Consider the following 14,377-nt stretch of genomic DNA (forward strand, 5'->3'; position numbering starts at 1 on the left):
CGCCTCACACGCGAAAGGTCCCCGGTTCGAGACCGGGCGGAAACACATTTTAACAAATTGGTCCTTCGCACTTCTCAGTATTTGCTATTCAGACTTTAGTTTCCGTAGTGTAGTGGTTATCACGTTCGCCTCACACTCGAAAGGTCCCTGGTTCGAAACCGGGCGGAAACATTTTGTAATATTCAATATTTCCCAATGCCCAGAGGCTAGCATTTGGTTTGAAACAGTTGAGGTTTGTCTAAACCTTGTCTTCCTCTTCCGACCTATGGATCAATGTTGCCGTTTTTTTGGGGACCTCCACCATGCGATCTGTATGAATGTGACCAGACTGACAGCTTCTCTGAGCCAGGCAAATTCATTTATCAGGGTCATTGTAATGGATATATCCAAAGAAATTGCAATATAATCCAAGGTAAAACAAACAAAAATGTAGATCGTTTTCTGTCATTTCAGCTGCTTGATGTGATTGTGTGATAGATTTAGTTGGCTGGCTAGCAAAGGAAAAGAAGCTAGCCTGCATAGGTACGGTGCATTCGGAAAGTTTTCAGACCCCTTACTTTTTTGCACATTTTGTTACGTTACAGCCTTATACTAAAATGGATGAAATAAAATAAAATCTATCTACACACAATACCACATAATGACAAAGCGATAACATATAGTTTTTATTAATGAAAAAAATATTTTAAAAATACCTTATTTACATACATTTTCAGACCCTTTGCTATGAGGCTGGAAATTGAGCTCAGGTCCATCCTGTTTCCATTGATCATCCTTGAGATGTTTCTTCAACTTGATTGGAGTCCACCTGTGGTAAATTCAAATGATTGGTCATTTCTGCAGCATTGAAGGTACCCAAGAACACAGTGGCTTCCATCACTCTTAAATAGAAGAAGTTTGGAACCACCAAGCCTCTTCCAAGTTCCGGCTGCACACGATAATTCCCGGCTTCTCATGTCTACCTCACATAATATCCCAAATTGAGTACCACAGAAAGAGCCATAATACCCATTAAATATTTAAAAAATACCTTATTTACGTAAAATCTATCTACACACAATACCACATAATGACAAAGCGATAACATATAGTTTTTATTAATGAAAAAAATATTTTAAAAATACCTTATTTACATACATTTTCAGACCCTTTGCTATGAGGCTGGAAATTGAGCTCAGGTCCATCCTCAGGTCCATCCCAGCCAAAGTCAGCCACACCCTTAGTGTTCCACTCATTGGGTTTCTGTAGTGTACTGGTTATCACGTTCGCCTAACACGTGAAAGGTCCCCGGTTCGAGACCGGGCGGGAACACATTTTAACAAATTGGTCTTTCGCACTTCTCAGTATTTGCTATTCAGACTTTAGTTTCAGTAGTGTAGTGGTTATCACGTTCGCCTCACACGCGAAAGTCAGTCACACCCTTAGTTTTCAAATCATTCGGTTTCCGTAGTGTAGTGGTTATCACGTTCGCCTCACACGCGAAAGGTCCCCGGTTCGAAACCGGGCGGAAACATTTTGTAATATTCAATATTTCCCAATGCCCAGAGGCTAGCATTTGGTTTGAAACAGTTGAGGTTTGTCTAAACCTTGCTGTCTACCTCTCCGACCTGTGGATCAATGTTGCCGTTTTTTTGGGGACCTCCACCATGCGATCTGTATGAATGTGACCAGACTGACAGCTTCTCTGAGCCAGGCAAATTCATTTATCAGGGTCATTGTAATGGATATATCCAAAGAAATGGCAATATAATCCAAGGTAAAACAAACAAAAATGTAGATCGTTTTCTGTCATTTCAGCTGCTTGATGTGATTGTGTGATAGATTTAGTTGGCTGGCTAGCAAAGGAAAAGAAGCTAGCCTGCATAGGTACAGTGCATTCGGAAAGTTTTCAGACCCCTTACTTTTTTCCACATTTTGTTACGTTACAGCCTTATACTAAAATGGATGAAATAAAATAAAATCTATCTACACACAATACCACATAATGACAAAGCGATAACATATAGTTTTTATTAATGAAAAAAATATTTTAAAAATACCTTATTTACATACATTTTCAGACCCTTTGCTATGAGGCTGGAAATTTAGCTCAGGTCCATCCTGTTTCCATTGATCATCCTTGAGATGTTTCTTCAACTTGATTGGAGTCCACCTGTGGTAAATTCAAATGATTGGTCATTTCTGCAGCATTGAAGGTACCCAAGAACACAGTGGCTTCCATCACTCTTAAATGGAAGAAGTTTTGAACCACCAAGCCTCTTCCAAGAGCCGCTGCACACAATAATTCCCGGGTTCTCAAGCCTTATTGTTTAATTAATTGACTAAGTAATTTCTGATTTCATTAGGTTCTGAGAGCGATAAATGTCCCACCCAGCCAAAGTCAGCCACACCCTTAGTATTCCACTCATTGGGTTCCGGTAGTGTAGTGGTTATCACGTTCGCCTAACACGTGAAAGGTCCCCGGTTCGAGACCGGGCGGAAACACATTTTAACAAATTGGTCCTTCGCACTTCTCAGTATTTGCTATTCAGACTTTAGTTTCATTACTGTATTGGTTATCACGTTCGCCTCACACGCGAAAGTCAGTCACACCCTTAGTTTTCCAATCATTCGGTTTCCGTAGTGTAGTGGTTATAATGTTCGCCTCACACGCAAAAGGTCCCCGGTTTGAAACCGGGCAGAAACGTTTTGTAATTTTCAATATTTCCCAATGCCCAGAGGCTAGCATTTGGTTTGAAACAGTTGAGGTTTGTCTAAACCTTGCTGTCTACCTCTCCGACCTGTGGATCAATGTTGCCGTTTTTTTTGGGGACCTCCATCATGCGATCTGTATGAATGTGACCAGACTGACAGCTTCTCTGAGCCAGGCAAATTCATTTATCAGGGTCATTGTAATGGATATATCCAAAGAAATGGCAATATAATCCAAGGTAAAACAAACAAAAATGTAGATCGTTTTCTGTCATTTCAGCTGCTTGATGTGATTGTGTGATAGATTTAGTTGGCTGGCTAGCAAAGGAAAAGAAGCTAGCCTGCATAGGTACAGTGCATTCGGAAAGTTTTCAGACCCCTTACTTTTTTCCACATTTTGTTACGTTACAGCCTTATACTAAAATGGATGAAATAAAATAAAATCTATCTACACACAATACCACATAATGACAAAGCGATAACATATAGTTTTTATTAATGAAAAAAATATTTTAAAAATACCTTATTTACATAAATTTTCAGACCCTTTGCTATGAGGCTGGAAATTGAGCTCAGGTCCATCCTGTTTCCATTGATCATCCTTGAGATGTTTCTTCAACTTGATTGGAGTCCACCTGTGGTAAATTCAAATGATTGGTCATTTCTGCAGCATTGAAGGTACCCAAGAACACAGTGGCTTCCATCACTCTTAAATAGAAGAAGTTTGGAACCACCAAGCCTCTTCCAAGTTCCGGCTGCACACGATAATTCCCGGCTTCTCATGTCTACCTCACATAATATCCCAAATTGAGTACCACAGAAAGAGCCATAATACCCATTAAATATTTTAAAAATACCTTATTTACGTACGTTTTCAGACCCTTTGCTATGAGGCTGGAAATTGAGCTCAGGTCCATCCTGTTTCCATTGATCATCCTTGAGATGTTTCTTCAACTTGATTGGAGTCCACCTGTGGTAAATTCAAATGATTGGTCATTTCTGCAGCATTGAAGGTACCCAAGAACACAGTGGCTTCCATCACTCTTAAATGGAAGAAGTTTTGAACCACCAAGCCTCTTCCAAGAGCCGCTGCACACAATAATTCCCGGCTTCTCAAGCCGTATTGTTTAATTAATTGACTAAGTAATTTCTGATTTCATTAGGTTCTAAGAGCGATAAATGTCCCACCCAGCCAAAGTCAGCCACACCCTTAGTACTCCACTCATTGGGTTTCCGTAGTGTAGTGGTTATCACGTTCGCCTAACACAAGAAATGTCCGCGGTTCAAGACCGGGCGGAAACACATTTTAACAAATTGGTCCTTCGCACTTCTCAGTATTTGCTATTCAGACTTTAGTTTCAGTAGTGTATTGGTTATCACGTTCGCCTCACACGCGAAAGTCAGTCACACCCTTAGTTTTCCACTCATTCGGTTTCCGTAGTGTAGTGGTTATCAAATCAAATCAAATCAAATCAAATTTTATTTGTCACACACACATGGTTAGCAGATGTTAATGCGAGTGTAGCGAAATGCTTGTGCTTCTAGTTCCGACAATGCAGTAATGCATTGTAATCTAAGTAATCTAACTAACAATTCCAAAACTACTGTCTTGTACACAGTGTAAGGGGATAAAGAATATGTACATAAGGATATATGAATGAGTGATGGTACAGAGCAGCATAGGCAAGATACAGTAGATGGTATCGAGTACAGTATGTACAAATGAGATGAGTATGTAAACAAAGTGGCATAGTTTAAAGTGGCTAGTGATACATGTATTACATAAGGATACAGTCGATGATATAGAGTACAGTATATACGTATGCATATGAGATGAATAATGTAGGGTAAGTAACATTATATAAGGTAGCATTGTTTAAAGTGGCTAGTGATATATTTACATCATTTCCCATCAATTCCCATTATTAAAGTGGCTGGAGTTTAGTCAGTGTCAGTGTGTTGGCAGCAGCCACTCAGTGTTAGTGGTGGCTGTTTAACAGTCTGATGGCCTTGAGATAGAAGCTGTTTTTCAGTCTCTCGGTCCCAGCTTTGATGCACCTGTACTGACCTCGCCTTCTGGATGATAGCGGGGTGAACAGGCAGTGGCTCGGGTGGTTGATGTCCTTGATGATCTTTATGGCCTTCCTGTGACATCGGGTGGTGTAGGTGTCCTGGAGGGCAGGTAGTTTGCCCCCGGTGATGCGTTGTGCAGACCTCACTACCCTCTGGAGAGCCTTACGGTTGAGGGCGGTGCAGTTGCCATACCAGGCGGTGATACAGCCCGCCAGGATGCTCTCGATTGTGCATCTGTAGAAGTTTGTGAGTGCTTTTGGTGACAAGCCAAATTTCTTCAGCCTCCTGAGGTTGAAGAGGCGCTGCTGCGCCTTCTTCACGATGCTGTCTGTGTGAGTGGACCAATTCAGTTTGTCTGTGATGTGTATGCCGAGGAACTTAAAACTTGCTACCCTCTCCACTACTGTTCCATCGATGTGGATAGGGGGGTGTTCCCTCTGCTGTTTCCTGAAGTCCACAATCATCTCCTTAGTTTTGTTGACGTTGAGTGTGAGGTTATTTTCCTGACACCACACTCCGAGGGCCCTCACCTCCTCCCTGTAGGCCGTCTCGTCGTTGTTGGTAATCAAGCCTACCACTGTTGTGTCGTCCGCAAACTTGATGATTGAGTTGGAGGCGTGCGTGGCCACGCAGTCGTGGGTGAACAGGGAGTACAGGAGAGGGCTCAGAACGCACCCTTGTGGGGCCCCAGTGTTGAGGATCAGCGGGGAGGAGATGTTGTTGCCTACCCTCACCACCTGGGGGCGGCCCGTCAGGAAGTCCAGTACCCAGTTGCACAGGGCGGGGTCGAGACCCAGGGTCTCGAGCTTGATGACGAGCTTGGAGGGTACTATGGTGTTGAATGCCGAGCTGTAGTCGATGAACAGCATTCTCACATAGGTATTCCTCTTGTCCAGATGGGTTAGGGCAGTGTGCAGTGTGGTTGAGATTGCATCGTCTGTGGACCTATTTGGGCGGTAAGCAAATTGGAGTGGGTCTAGGGTGTCAGGTAGGGTGGAGGTGATATGGTCCTTGACTAGTCTCTCAAAGCACTTCATGATGACGGATGTGAGTGCTACGGGGCGGTAGTCGTTTAGCTCAGTTACCTTAGCTTTCTTGGGAACAGGAACAATGGTGGCCCTCTTGAAGCATGTGGGAACAGCAGACTGGTATAGGGATTGATTGAATATGTCCGTAAACACACCGGCCAGCTGGTCTGCGCATGCTCTGAGGGCGCGGCTGGGGATGCCGTCTGGGCCTGCAGCCTTGCGAGGGTTAACACGTTTAAATGTCTTACTCACCTCGGCTGCAGTGAAGGAGAGACCGCATGTTTTCGTTGCAGGCCGTGTCAGTGGCACTGTATTGTCCTCAAAGCGGGCAAAAAAGTTATTTAGTCTGCCTGGGAGCAAGACATCCTGGTCCGTGACTGGGCTGGATTTCTTCCTGTAGTCCGTGATTGACTGTAGACCCTGCCACATGCCTCTTGTGTCTGAGCCGTTGAATTGAGATTCTACTTTGTCTCTGTACTGGCGCTTAGCTTGTTTGATAGCCTTGCGGAGGGAATAGCTGCACTGTTTGTATTCGGTCATGTTACCAGACACCTTGCCCTGATTAAAAGCAGTGGTTCGCGCTTTCAGTTTCACACGAATGCTGCCATCAATCCACGGTTTCTGGTTAGGGAATGTTTTAATCGTTGCTATGGGAACGACATCTTCAACGCACGTTCTAATGAACTCGCACACCGAATCAGCGTATTCGTCAATGTTGTTATCTGACGCAATACGAAACATCTCCCAGTCCACGTGGAAGCAGTCTTGGAGTGTGGAGTCAGCTTGGTCGGACCAGCGTTGGACAGACCTCAGCGTGGGAGCCTCTTGTTTTAGTTTCTGTCTGTAGGCAGGGATCAACAAAATGGAGTCGTGGTCAGCTTTTCCGAAAAGGGGCGGGGCAGGGCCTTATATGCGTAGCGGAAGTTAGAGTAACAATGATCCAAGGTCTTTCCACCCCTGGTTGCGCAATCGATATGCTGATAAAATTTAGGGAGTCTTGTTTTCAGATTAGCCTTGTTAAAATCCCCAGCTACAATGAATGCAGCCTCCGGATAAATTGTTTCCAGTTTGCAGAGAGTTAAATAAAGTTCGTTCAGAGCCATCGATGTGTCTGCTTGGTGGGGGATATATACGGCTGTGATTATAATCGAAGAGAATTCTCTTGGTAGATAATGCGGTCTACATTTGATTGTGAGGAATTCTAAATCAGGTGAACAGAAGGATTTGAGTTCTTGTATGTTTCTTTCATCACACCATGTCACGTTGGCCATGAGGCATACGCCCCCGCCCCTCTTCTTACCAGAAAGATGTTTGTTTCTGTCAGCCCGATGAGTGGAGAAACCCGTTGGCTGCACCGCTTCGGATAGAGTCTCTCCAGTGAGCCATGTTTCAGTGAAGCAAAGGACGTTACAGTCTCTGATGTCCCTCTGGAATGCTACCCTTGCTCGGATTTCATCAACCTTGTTGTCAAGAGACTGGACATTGGCAAGAAGAATGCTAGGGAGTGGTGCACGGTGTGCCCGTCTCCGGAGTCTGACCAGAAGACCGCCTCGTTTCCCTCTCTTTCGGAGTCGTTTTTTTGGGTCGCTGCATAGGATCCACTCCGTTGTCCTGTTTGTGAGGCAGAACACAGGATCCGCGTCGCGAAAAACATATTCTTGGTCGTACTGATGGTGAGTTGACGCTGATCTTATATTCAGTAGTTCTTCTCGACTGTATGTAATGAAACCTAAGATGACCTGGGGTACTAATGTAAGAAATAACACGTAAAAAAACAAAAAACTGCATAGTTTCCTAGGAATGCGAAGCGAGGCGGCCATCTCTGTCGGCGCCGGAACTTATCACGTTCGCTTCACACGCTTCGCTTATCACGTTCGCTTCACACGCGAAAGGTCCCTGGTTCGAAACCGGGCGGAAACATTTTGTAATATTCAATATTTCCCAAAGCCCAGAGGCTAGCATTTGGTTTGAAACAGTTGAGGTTTGTCTAAACCTTGCTGTCTACCTCTCCGACCTGTGGATCAATGTTGCCGTTTTTTTGGGGACCTCCACCATGCGATCTGTATGAATGTGACCAGACTGACAGCTTCTCTGAGCCAGGCAAATTCATTTATCAGGGTCATTGTAATGGATATATCCAAAGAAATGGCAATATAATCCAAGGTAAAACAAACAAAAATGTAGATCGTTTTCTGTCATTTCAGCTGCTTGATGTGATTGTGTGATAGATTTAGTTGGCTGGCTAGCAAAGGAAAAGAAGCTAGCCTGCATAGGTACAATGCATTCGGAAAGTTTTCAGACCCCTTACTTTTTTCCACATTTTGTTACGTTACAGCCTTATACTAAAATGGATGAAATAAAATAAAATCTATCTACACACAATACCACATAATGACAACGATAACAAAGTTTTTATTAATGAAAAAAATATTTTAAAAATACCTTATTTACATACATTTTCAGACCCTTTGCTATGAGGCTGGAAATTGAGCTCAGGTCCATCCTGTTTCCATTGATCATCCTTGAGATGTTTCTTCAACTTGATTGGAGTCCACCTGTGGTAAATTCAAATGATTGGTCATTTCTGCAGCATTGAAGGTACCCAAGAACACAGTGGCTTCCATCACTCTTAAATGGAAGAAGTTTGGAACCACCAAGCCTCTTCCAAGTTCCGGCTGCACACGATAATTCCCGGCTTCTCATGTCTACCTCACATAATATCCCAAATTGAGTACCACAGAAAGAGCCATAATACCCATTAAATATTTTAAAAATACCTTATTCACGTACGTTTTCAGACCCTTTGCTATGAGGCTGGAAATTGAGCTCAGGTCCATCCTGTTTCCATTGATCATCCTTGAGATGTTTCTTCAACTTGATTGGAGTCCACCTGTAGTAAATTCAAATGATTGGTCATTTCTGCAGCATTGAAGGTACCCAAGAACACAGTGGCTTCCATCACTCTTAAATGGAAGAAGTTTTGAACCACCAAGCCTCTTCCAAGAGCCGCTGCACACAATAATTCCCGGCATCTCAAGCCTTATTGTTTAATTAATTGACTAAGTAATTTCTGATTTCATTAGGTTCTGAGAGCGATAAATGTCCCACCCAGCCAAAGTCAGCCACACCCTTAGTATTCCACTCATTGGGTTTCCGTAGTGTAGTGGTTATCACGTTTGCCTAACACGCGAAAAGTCCCCGGTTCGAGACCGGGCTGAAACGCAATTTAACAAATTGGTCCTTCGCACTTCTCAGTATTTGCTATTCAGACTTTAGTTTCAGTAGTGTATTGGTTATCATGTTCGCCTCACACGCGAAAGTCAGTCACACCCTTAGTTTCCCAATCATTCGGTTTCCGTAGTGTAGTGGTTATCACGTTTGTCTCACACGCGAAAGGTCCCCGGTTAGAAACCGGGCGGAATCATTTTGTAATATTCAATATTTCCCAATGCCCAGAGGCTAGCATTTGGTTTGAAACAGTTGAGGTTTGACAAAAACCTTGCTGTCTACCTCTCCGACCTGTGGATCAATGTTGCCGTTTTTTGGGGGACCTCCACCATGCGATATGTATGAATGTGACCAGACTGACAGCTTCTCTGAGCCAGGCAAATTCATTTATCAGGGTCATTGTAATGGATATATCCAAAGAAATGGCAATATAATCCAAGGTAAAACAAACAAAAATGTAGATCGTTTTCTGTCATTTCAGCTGCTTGATGTGATTGTGTGATAGATTTAGTTGGCTGGCTAGCAAAGGAAAAGAAGCTAGCCAGCATAGGTACAGTGGATTCGGAAAGTTTTCAGACCCCTTACATTTTTCCACATTTTGTTACGTTACAGCCTTATACTAAAATGGATGAAATAAAATAAAATCTATCTACACACAATACCACATAATGACAAAGCGATAACATATAGTTTTTATTAATGAAAAAAATATTTTAAAAATACCTTATTTACATACATTTTCAGACCCTTTGCTATGAGGCTGGAAATTGAGCTCAGGTCCATCCTGTTTCCATTGATCATCCTTGAGATGTTTCTTCAACTTGATTGGAGTCCACCTGTGGTAAATTCAAATGATTGGTCATTTCTGCAGCATTGAAGGTACCCAAGAACACAGTGGCTTCCATCACTCTTAAATAGAAGAAGTTTGGAACCACCAAGCCTCTTCCAAGTTCCGGCTGCACACGATAATTCCCGGCTTCTCATGTCTACCTCACATAATATCCCAAATTGAGTACCACAGAAAGAGCCATAATACCCATTAAATATTTTTAAAATACCTTATTTACGTACGTTTTCAGACCCTTTGCTATGAGGCTGGAAATTGAGCTCAGGTCCATCCTGTTTCCATTGATCATCCTTGAGATGTTTCTTCAACTTGATTGGAGTCCACCTGTGGTAAATTCAAATGATTGGTCATTTCTGCAGCATTGAAGGTACCCAAGAAAACAGTGGCTTCCATCACTCTTAAATGGAAGAAGTTTTGAACCACCAAGCCTCTTCCAAGAGCCGCTGCACACAATAATTCCCGGCTTCTCAAGCCTTATTGTTTAATTAATTGACTAAGTAATTTCTGATTTCATTAGGTTCTGAGAGCGATAAATGTCCCACCCAGCCAAAGTCAGCCACACCTTTAATATTACACTCATTGAGTTTCCGTAGTGTATTGGTTATCACGTTCGCCTAACACGCGAAAGGTTCCCGGATCGAGACCGGGCGGAAACACATTTTAACAAATTGGTCCTTCGCACTTCTCAGTATTTACTATTCAGACTTTAGTTTCAGTAGTGTATTGGTTATCACGTTCGCCTCACACGCGAAAGTCAGTCACACCCTTAGTTTCCTCATCATTCGGTTTCCGTAGTGTAGTGGTTATCACGTTCGCTTCACACGCGAAAGGTCCCCTGTTCGAAACCGGGCGGAAACATTTGGTAATATTCAATATTTCCCAATGCCCAGAGGCTAGCATTTGGTTTGAAACAGTTGAGGTTTGTCTAAACCTTGCTGTCTACCTCTCCGACCTGTGGATCAATGTTGCCGTTTTTTTGGGGACCTCCACCATGCGATCTGTATGAATGTGACCAGACTGACAGCTTCTCTGAGCCAGGCAAATTCATTTATCAGGGTCATTGTAATGGATATATCCAAAGAAATGGCAATATAATCCAAGGTAAAACAAACAAAAATGTAGATAGTTTTCTGTCATTTCAGCTGATTGATGTGATTGTGTGATAGATTTAGTTGGCTGGCTAGCAAAGGAAAAGAAGCTAGCCTGCATAGGTACAGTGCATTCGGGTAGTTTTCAGACCCCTTACTTTTTTCCACATTTTGTTACGTTACAGCCTTATACTAAAATGGATGAAATAAAATAAAATCTATCTACACACAATACCACATAATGACAAAGCGATAACATATAGTTTTTATTAATGAAAAAAATATTTTAAAAATACCTTATTTACATACATTTTCAGACCCTTTGCTATGAGGCTGGAAATTGAGCTCAGGTCCATCCTGTTTCCATTGATCATCCTTGAGATGTTTCTTCAACTTGATTGGAGTCCACCTGTGGTAAATTCAAATGATTGGTCATTTCTGCAGCATTGAAGGTACCCAAGAACACAGTGGCTTCCATCACTCTTAAATAGAAGAAGTTTGGAACCACCAAGCCTCTTCCAAGTTCCGGCTGCACACGATAATTCCCGGCTTCTCATGTCTACCTCACATAATGATCCCAAAGAGATAACAGATAGAGCCATAATAATTAAATATTTTAAAAATACCTTATTTACATACATTTTCAGACCCTTTGCTATGAGGCTGGAAATTGAGCTCAGGTCCATCCTGTTTCCATTGATCATCCTTGAGATGTTTCTTCAACTTGATTGGAGTCCACCTGTGGTAAATTCAAATGATTGGTCATTTCTGCAGCATTGAAGGTACCCAAGAACACAGTGGCTTCCATCACTCTTAAATGGAAGAAGTTTTGAACCACCAAGCCTCTTCCAAGAGCCGCTGCACACAATAATTCCCGGCTTCTCAAGCCTTATTGTTTAATTAATTGACTAAGTAATTTCTGATTTCATTAGGTTCTGAGAGCGATAAATGTCCCACCCAGCCAAAGTCAGCCACACCCTTAGTATTCCACTCATTGGGTTTCCGTAGTGTAGTGGTTATCACGTTTCTCTCACACGCGAAAGGTCCCCGGTTAGAAACCGGGCGGAATCATTTTGTAATATTCAATATTTCCCAATGCCCAGATGCTAGCATTTGGTTTGAAACAGTTGAGGTTTGTCTAAACCTTGCTGTCTACCTCTCCGACCTGTGGATCAATGTTGCCGTTTTTTGGGGGACCTCCACCATGCGATATGTATGAATGTGACCAGACTGACAGCTTCTCTGAGCCAGGCAAATTCATTTATCAGGGTCATTGTAATGGATATATCCAAAGAAATGGCAATATAATCCAAGGTAAAACAAACAAAAATGTAGATCGTTTTCTGTCATTTCAGCTGCTTGATGTGATTGTGTGATAGATTTAGTTGGCTGGCTAGCAAAGGAAAAGAAGCTAGCCAGCATAGGTACAGTGCATTCGGAAAGTTTTCAGACCCCTTACATTTTTCCACATTTTGTTACGTTACAGCCTTATACTAAAATGGATGAAATAAAATAAAATCTATCTACACACAATACCACATAATGACAAAGCGATAACATATAGTTTTTATTAATGAAAAAAATATTTTAAAAATACCTTATTTACATACATTTTCAGACCCTTTGCTATGAGGCTGGAAATTGAGCTCAGGTCCATCCTGTTTCCATTGATCATCCTTGAGATGTTTCTTCAACTTGATTGGAGTCCACCTGTGGTAAATTCAAATGATTGGTCATTTCTGCAGCATTGAAGGTACCCAAGAACACAGTGGCTTCCATCACTCTTAAATAGAAGAAGTTTGGAACCACCAAGCCTCTTCCAAGTTCCGGCTGCACACGATAATTCCCGGCTTCTCATGTCTACCTCACATAATATCCCAAATTGAGTACCACAGAAAGAGCCATAATACCCATTAAATATTTTTAAAATACCTTATTTACGTACGTTTTCAGACCCTTTGCTATGAGGCTGGAAATTGAGCTCAGGTCCATCCTGTTTCCATTGATCATCCTTGAGATGTTTCTTCAACTTGATTGGAGTCCACCTGTGGTAAATTCAAATGATTGGTCATTTCTGCAGCATTGAAGGTACCCAAGAAAACAGTGGCTTCCATCACTCTTAAATGGAAGAAGTTTTGAACCACCAAGCCTCTTCCAAGAGCCGCTGCACACAATAATTCCCGGCTTCTCAAGCCTTATTGTTTAATTAATTGACTAAGTAATTTCTGATTTCATTAGGTTCTGAGAGCGATAAATGTCCCACCCAGCCAAAGTCAGCCACACCTTTAATATTACACTCATTGAGTTTCCGTAGTGTATTGGTTATCACGTTCGCCTAACACGCGAAAGGTCCCCGGATCGAGACCGGGCGGAAACACATTTTAACAAATTGGTCCTTCGCACTTCTCAGTATTTGCTATTCAGACTTTAGTTTCAGTAGTGTATTGGTTATCACGTTCGCCTCACACGCGAAAGTCAGTCACACCCTTAGTTTTCTAATCATTCGGTTTCCGTAGTGTAGTGGTTATCACATTCGCCTCACACGCGAAAGGTCCCCGGTTCGAAACCGGGCGGAAACATTTTGTAATATTCAATATTTCCCAATGCCCAGAGGCTAGCATTTGGTTTGAAACAGTTGAGGTTTGTCTAAACCTTGCTGTCTACCTCTCCGACCTGTGGATCAATGTTGCCGTTTTTTGGGGACCTCCACCATGCGATCTGTATGAATGTGACCAGACTGACAGCTTCTCTGAGCCAGGCAAATTCATTTATCAGGGTCATTGTAATGGATATATCCAAAGAAATGGCAATATAATCCAAGGTAAAACAAACAAAAATGTAGATAGTTTTCTGTCATTTCAGCTGCTTGATGTGATTGTGTGATAGATTTAGTTGGCTGGCTAGCAAAGGAAAAGAAGCTAGCCTGCATAGGTACAGTGCATTCGGGTAGTTTTCAGACCCCTTACTTTTTTCCACATTTTGTTACGTTACAGCCTTATACTAAAATGGATGAAATAAAATAAAATCTATCTACACACAATACCACATAATGACAAAGCGATAACATATAGTTTTTATTAATGAAAAAAATATTTTAAAAATACCTTATTTACATACATTTTCAGACCCTTTGCTATGAGGCTGGAAATTGAGCTCAGGTCCATCCTGTTTCCATTGATCATCCTTGAGATGTTTCTTCAACTTGATTGGAGTCCACCTGTGGTAGATTCAAATGATTGGTCATTTCTGCAGCATTGAAGGTACCCAAGAACACAGTGGCTTCCATCACTCTTAAATAGAAGAAGTTTGGAACCACCAAGCCTCTTCCAAGTTCCGGCTGCACACGATAATTCCCGGCTTCTCATGTCTACCTCACATAATATCCCAAATTGAGTACCACAGAAAGAGCCATAATACCCATT

General features: G+C 42.2%; 10 non-coding genes across 10 annotated transcripts; all 10 read left to right on the forward strand.

Annotated features, from left to right (window-relative positions):
- The first annotated feature begins 98 nt into the window (after positions 1-98).
- Positions 99-171, forward strand: trnav-cac (transfer RNA valine (anticodon CAC)). The gene has a single exon. It is a non-coding gene; the product is annotated as a tRNA-Val (tRNA).
- Positions 172-1,238: 1,067 nt separating this feature from the next.
- Positions 1,239-1,311, forward strand: trnav-aac (transfer RNA valine (anticodon AAC)). Its single transcript has one exon. It is a non-coding gene; the product is annotated as a tRNA-Val (tRNA).
- A 129-nt stretch (positions 1,312-1,440) lies between these two features.
- On the forward strand, positions 1,441-1,513 carry trnav-cac (transfer RNA valine (anticodon CAC)). Its single transcript has one exon. It is a non-coding gene; the product is annotated as a tRNA-Val (tRNA).
- An 898-nt stretch (positions 1,514-2,411) lies between these two features.
- Positions 2,412-2,484, forward strand: trnav-aac (transfer RNA valine (anticodon AAC)). Its single transcript has one exon. It is a non-coding gene; the product is annotated as a tRNA-Val (tRNA).
- Positions 2,485-8,941: 6,457 nt separating this feature from the next.
- trnav-aac (transfer RNA valine (anticodon AAC)) lies at positions 8,942-9,014 on the forward strand. Its single transcript has one exon. It is a non-coding gene; the product is annotated as a tRNA-Val (tRNA).
- Positions 9,015-9,142: 128 nt separating this feature from the next.
- On the forward strand, positions 9,143-9,216 carry trnav-cac (transfer RNA valine (anticodon CAC)). The gene has a single exon. It is a non-coding gene; the product is annotated as a tRNA-Val (tRNA).
- Positions 9,217-10,450: 1,234 nt separating this feature from the next.
- Positions 10,451-10,523, forward strand: trnav-aac (transfer RNA valine (anticodon AAC)). The gene has a single exon. It is a non-coding gene; the product is annotated as a tRNA-Val (tRNA).
- Positions 10,524-10,652: 129 nt separating this feature from the next.
- Positions 10,653-10,725, forward strand: trnav-cac (transfer RNA valine (anticodon CAC)). Its single transcript has one exon. It is a non-coding gene; the product is annotated as a tRNA-Val (tRNA).
- Positions 10,726-13,259: 2,534 nt separating this feature from the next.
- On the forward strand, positions 13,260-13,332 carry trnav-aac (transfer RNA valine (anticodon AAC)). Its single transcript has one exon. It is a non-coding gene; the product is annotated as a tRNA-Val (tRNA).
- Positions 13,333-13,461: 129 nt separating this feature from the next.
- Positions 13,462-13,534, forward strand: trnav-cac (transfer RNA valine (anticodon CAC)). The gene has a single exon. It is a non-coding gene; the product is annotated as a tRNA-Val (tRNA).
- The last annotated feature ends 843 nt before the right edge of the window (positions 13,535-14,377 follow it).

The sequence above is a fragment of the Oncorhynchus clarkii genome, unplaced genomic scaffold, assembly GCF_045791955.1.
Source record: "Oncorhynchus clarkii lewisi isolate Uvic-CL-2024 unplaced genomic scaffold, UVic_Ocla_1.0 unplaced_contig_14028_pilon_pilon, whole genome shotgun sequence".
In the NCBI taxonomy this organism is placed as follows: Eukaryota; Metazoa; Chordata; class Actinopteri; order Salmoniformes; family Salmonidae; genus Oncorhynchus; species Oncorhynchus clarkii.